Genomic DNA, 6,035 nt, shown 5'->3' on the forward strand with positions numbered 1-6,035 from the left:
GGAAATGCTCCTAATTGTGTTCCCTTTCTGGTTAGGGTAAACTGCCTCTAAAATCGTCAACTTTCACTAAAGGCTGTTATTTCCCATGAACTTTAAAAGTTGCACGAAAAATCGCAAACTTTGCTCCGGTGTGCAAATTTCCCGAGTCGGGTATTCCGGCTAAGTAGAGTGCTGACGTGTATAAGTGTGTGACGTGGAAGATGTTGTGGACGTTGACGTGTGTAATGACATGGATTTAAATTTTATATTGTAAAATTCTGAATTTAAAAATCTAAATTTTATATTTTAAATTTCCCAAATTAGATTAAACCCTAACATAGAATTAAACGGTTTGCCCTACTCCCAGACAACGCGGCGACGCGACTCTTCTGCACAGCGCGGCGACGCGTCTCTTCCCCGACAACGACCGTGACGGCGACGGCGACGGCAGCCGCAACATCCGATGGCGCCGGCGACTCCGTAAGTTCCGCAATCCATAAACTCCGCTGCTCAATTTTTTGTTGATTTTGTGTAGGATGAATTTTGGTTTCATTAATTTATTGTCCCAATCCTTAAAGTAGTAGTGAGAGTTTGAGAATTCAGCTTCAAGTAGTGTGCTCAATGATTTTGGCCGTTCAAGTAGTAGTTTGAGAATCCATAAACTCCGCTGCTCAAGTACTATTTCTCCGTGAATGTGCCTAGTTTGTTTTTGGTATGTTGGTATGTTGTTATGCCTAGTTTGCTTAGTTTGTCCGAGAATCCGTAGTATTGCTACTTTAGTAAATAAAATTTGAATTAAATGATTTTTACTGAAAATGTGAACTAAAAGTTGAAATTTGGAATTTGAACTTGTGCAGGGACGACGTTTTTGGCCTATATATTTATCATGGAGGACATTTCATTCCAAATGGAAAGTTTCAGAAATATATTGGTGGTGGAATAGCACAAGCAAATGATCTAGACCCAGATAGATTTGGGTATTTTGACTTAGAAGAAGAATTGAATAAAATAGGAATCGACACATGGGGTAGAATCACCTATGTGAATCCTATGTCAGCAAATCATGTGGATATAAAAAGTGATACGGAGGTGATGCAGATGTTATCTGCTACTTTAAGACATAGTTTTAACAGAATGTGTACAATATATGTAGTTGATGGGAGAAATTCTACTGAAAGCATGGGTAGGGAACATGTGGGAGAGAAGGGTGCGAGCACGGGGAAGAGTGTGATTGAAAAAAATGTGGAGAAAAATGTGATTGAATCAATGGAGAAGAGTGTTGTTGAAAGTATTAGTAAGAATTCTGCTATATCTTCTGATAGAAGTGGCATTGAGAGGGTGGCTAAGTCTACAAAGAAGCAAGGTAGTGAGAGGGTAGAGAAGTCTACTAAGAGGCGAGCTAGTCAGAGGGTAGTTAAGTGTACTGAGGGAGCTAGATCAGCTAACGAGGTTTTTGGGGAAGATTATGAGGAGACTGATGATGACAATTTTGTACCATCAAGTGATGAGGAGACAGATGATGAAATGGAAGCCGTTGAACTAGTCTCTGAGGATGAAGAATATGAGGAATGTAGAAGGAAGATGAAAGAGAGAAAGAAGCCATTTGTAATAACTGATGAGATGTTCCATGGTATACTCAATGGAGGACAGAGGAGTGAGTATGTGTCTGAATATGATAATTCTGAAGAAGATGATATTTATTCTGACTCCACTGACTTTGAAGATGAAGGGAGACGAACTAGACAGCGACATGCCAAAGTGATGTATGATCCAAAATGTGATCATAAGCTTCTTACATTCAGTGTTGGTATGGGATTTATTGATGGACACCAGGCTAGAGACACATTGACAGATAGCGCAGTGCTGAATGGATGGCAAATTCATTTTAAAAGAGCAAGTAAGGAGGAACTTCAAGCAGGTTGCCAGAGTCCTTGTGAATGGATGATATATGGGAGTAAAGTGGGCAAAACTGGTGTAATTTTAATAAAACATCAAGAAGGGGTTCACACTTGTCCTAGGGCTATGAGGAATAAAATTGCTACATCAAATTGGATTGCTAGAAAATACTTTCATGTCTTTAAGCTGAAACCAAATATGAGTTGTAAAGACTTAGGTAGGGATTTGATGCAGAGGTATGTTGTTGAGGCTACAAGGTGGAAGCTATACCATTCAAGACGAAAAACTATTGATCTGTTGACAGGATCTGTGGAAGATCATTATGCCAAGTTGAGGAGCTATGTACTTGAGTTGAGTAGAGCTGATAAAGAAGGTAGGTTTGAACTACATGTGGAAGTAGGTGTTGTGTTCAAGGCAATGTACATTGGATTTAGTGGGCTGCGAAGAGGTTTCAAGGGGGGGTGTAGGAGGGTGATTGGACTAGATGGGGCTTTCTTGAAGACTTACCTAGGTGGCATTTTGTTATCTGCAGTAGGAACTGATGGGAATAATCAAATGTATCCTATAGCTTGGGCAATAGTTAAAGTTGAGAACGAGGCTTGCTGGACTTGGTTCATTAACATTTTAGTGCAAGAGCTGAACTTGGGTGAAGGAGTTGGAATTACTATCATTAGTGATCAACAAAAGGTATAAACTAAACTGACACTTTACTTGTGCATTCACTAAATACTTAGATTAAAACTTACACGAATATTAATGATTGTAGGGGCTTGAGAATGCAGTCAAGGAGCTTATCCCATTAGCTGAGCATAGAAATTGTGCCAAACACATATATGCCAATTGGAAGAAAGTCCACAAAGGTCCTAAACTGAAGCAGCTTTTTTGGAAGTTGGTTAGAAGCACATACAGGCAGGAGTATGACTTGGCATGCAAGGAGTTAGAGAGTGAGGATGGGCAAGCATTTGCCAATTTAATGGACAAGAACCCAAGCAAATTCTGTAAGGCATTCCTCTCCACAACACAATGCTCTGATTCTATTTTGAACAATGTATGTGAGTGTTTCAATGCGTACATTTTGGAGGCTAGAGATAAACACATAATAGAAATGCTTGAGGAGATACGAACAACGCTTATGGAGAGGTTCTATAGAAAGGCTGTCAAGATTGCATCTTATGGGAGTAGTTCTACCTTTTGTCCAAAGATTAAAAAAAAAATCAATGCAATGGTATATGAGAGCAGAAATTGTACGATAATACCTGCATTAGGGGGAAATTTCGAAGTTAGTCACTTCGATGACAGATTCGTAGTGACTCCTTCAAAAAGACACTATGGTTGTAGGAAGTGGGATATAACGGGCATTCCTTGTTTGCATGGTATTGCTGCTATTAACTTTCTGAAGGAGGATGTCGATGAATATGTCAACCAATACTTTTCAGTGAGCAAGTATAAGTTGACTTATGGGTATGGCTTGCCAGCTGTGAATGGAGAGAAACTATGGCCTGTTGCTGACGGTTATCTCGTCACCCCACCACCTGTGAGAAAAATGCCGGGTACACCCATTTGAGAAGGATCCGGACAGACCAAACAGGCTAAGGAAGATGTGTGTGATGACTTGCCAAAAATGTTTCCAAGAAGGCCATAACTCTAGGACCTGCAAGAACGAGACTGTTCGTCTGCCAGAGCAACCAAAGGTCGGATTTTGTTTGACTTTAATACATTGACATGTTTTTTTTTCTAATATGTTGTGAACTGATTCAAATTTTATCAGGCAAAAAGGGGGAGGCCACGAAAGACGCCACATAGTGGCACCACCACGGTTCGACGGAGGAGTAGAGGATGAGAGAGTGTTGGAGCTGGACCAAGTGCAGCGAACCCGGATGGAGTAGTCTCTACTCAACAAAGTGCAACCTAGAGATGTGTCATGAAGACTTTCTTTGATTGTTTCTTCATTTTGATTTATTTGGCTTGTTTTGGTGACAATTTGAGACATTTGGAGATATTTGGTGTGTCTTGTTTACAGTTTGCGCTATTTGGCTTATGTTGGTGACAATTTGAGACATTTGTAAATATTTGGTGTGTTGACAGTTTGCATTTTGAGCTATTTGGCTTATTTTGGTCTACTTCATTCAAGAGCTCAATGAGGGCAGGAGATATTTGGTGTGTTGACAGGAGATATTCGGTGTGTTTACAGTTTACATTTGGTCTATTTACTGCAGTTATCCAGAAACCAAGAATCGACTTGATGATATCATTTTGCTTATCATAGACAGGCTTCCATATCTCATTATACTGCTGCACCAGCTCCAGTTCTATTTCACTAGATTATTCGCTAATCTGAAATTAAAATACAAGAAAATACCATGTTTCACTAACATCACATCCAGCTCTGTGCTCACTAATGATTATTATTATTTGGTATCCCAATTGTAACAGGCATAGGATCAACTATGAAAGAGTAAAACTTTTCCCACCCAAGACTCTGCCCCACAATTTACTTTCTGAAGCACCAAAAATAGTTACAACACCATTGATGATACAGTTTAGATAAAGATAAATCCAATCTGTTGAGCAGTGAATTAATAAAGAACACATGAACAAGAATGATAAATGAATTAAGTTAACACTGCATCTGCATTGAAAATTTCTTAAAGTCTACAACGAAGATAAAGTTGGGGATACATTAGACTATTAAGTTAACACTATTATAGTCTAGATTAGAAGCCACACCACAACACATAAACACAAAATGGCATACTTCAAGTTCCGGTTCTGTCGACGCAAATTTTCAACCACTATTTGGAGTGATTCCAATTCTACTTTCTCTGTTAGCATATCATTAATAGCAACTCTCTCTTGCAATGCTTTTTGCATGCTGTCCTTCTCCACTTTCAATTTTTGCATATAGTTCTCTTGAGAAGGTGACAAAGTTGGATCAATCCAGCGGAAGAATTTGCAGTCGTCCTCCTTCCAAATATAGCACCGATAGAAACGTCGTCCAGGATTTGCATCCGTCTTCGATGTTACAACTTGAGCTTCAATTCCATGATTACAAACCACGACTTCTGGCCTTGGCCAACTCCCATGGCTCATATTACACGACGATGTGGACATCCTACACACACACAAATGATAACCACGAAAAATTTCAAAATACAGATCTGACAAAATCAAAGCACAAAGTAGAATTATTTTCCAAGAATCTGACATCAAATTATGATCGCCCTACTTTTTAGTGCAAGAGCACAAATCAGAGCACAAAGTAGAATCAGAGCACAAAGTATAACTCACAAATTCTGCCTCTGCTACAAATAATCACAAGAAATGAAATAACAAATCAGATTGCCCTATTTTTTACAAGAATCTGCTAGTTTAAAGCAAGATTTGAACCCACAATTCGAAATAGAATAAATGAAATAACAATCAAGATTTGAACCCACAATTCGAAATAGTTTAAAGCAAGATTTTAACCCACAATTCGAAATGAAATAACAATCAAGATTCAATCTTTAATAACGAATCCATGGTTACAAGAATAAATGCAATTCGAAATAGAATCCCAAATCGATTTGAGCCCACAATTCGAAATAGTATCCCAAATCGATTTGAACTCACAATTCGAATAGAATCCCAAATTGATTTGAACCCACAATTCGAAATAGAACCCTAAATCGATTTCCATAAAAATAGAATCAATGCAATTCGTAATAAACCCTAAATCGAATCAATGCAATTTGAAATACACCCAAAATCGATTTGAACCCACAATTCGAACTACACCCAAAATTCGAAATACACCCAAAATCTAACCTCGTTTTTTTCGATATAATCTGGATGGTGATTCTCGGATGGTGATGTTCTCCGGTGCCGATTGTAGTATGATGTTTTTGTGAGGTTTTGTGTGTGAGGTTTTTAATTTGAATCCCGTAATTTACTGTGTGAGGTTTTTAAATTTTTTTTTTAACACATCAACATAAAACGACGTCGTTTTTCTGTTCCGACAGCCTAGTCATGCTTCCGGCTGCCATATAAGATAATTTAATGCCGGAATATTTCAGGGTCGGGTCACTCGGGAAATTTGCACAACCCGACAAAGTTTGCGATTTTTCGTGCAACTTTTAAAGTTCACAGAAAATACCAGCCTTTAGTGAAAGTTGACGATT

This window comes from Salvia hispanica, chromosome 1, assembly GCF_023119035.1.
Source record: "Salvia hispanica cultivar TCC Black 2014 chromosome 1, UniMelb_Shisp_WGS_1.0, whole genome shotgun sequence".
Lineage (NCBI taxonomy): Eukaryota > Viridiplantae > Streptophyta > Magnoliopsida > Lamiales > Lamiaceae > Salvia > Salvia hispanica.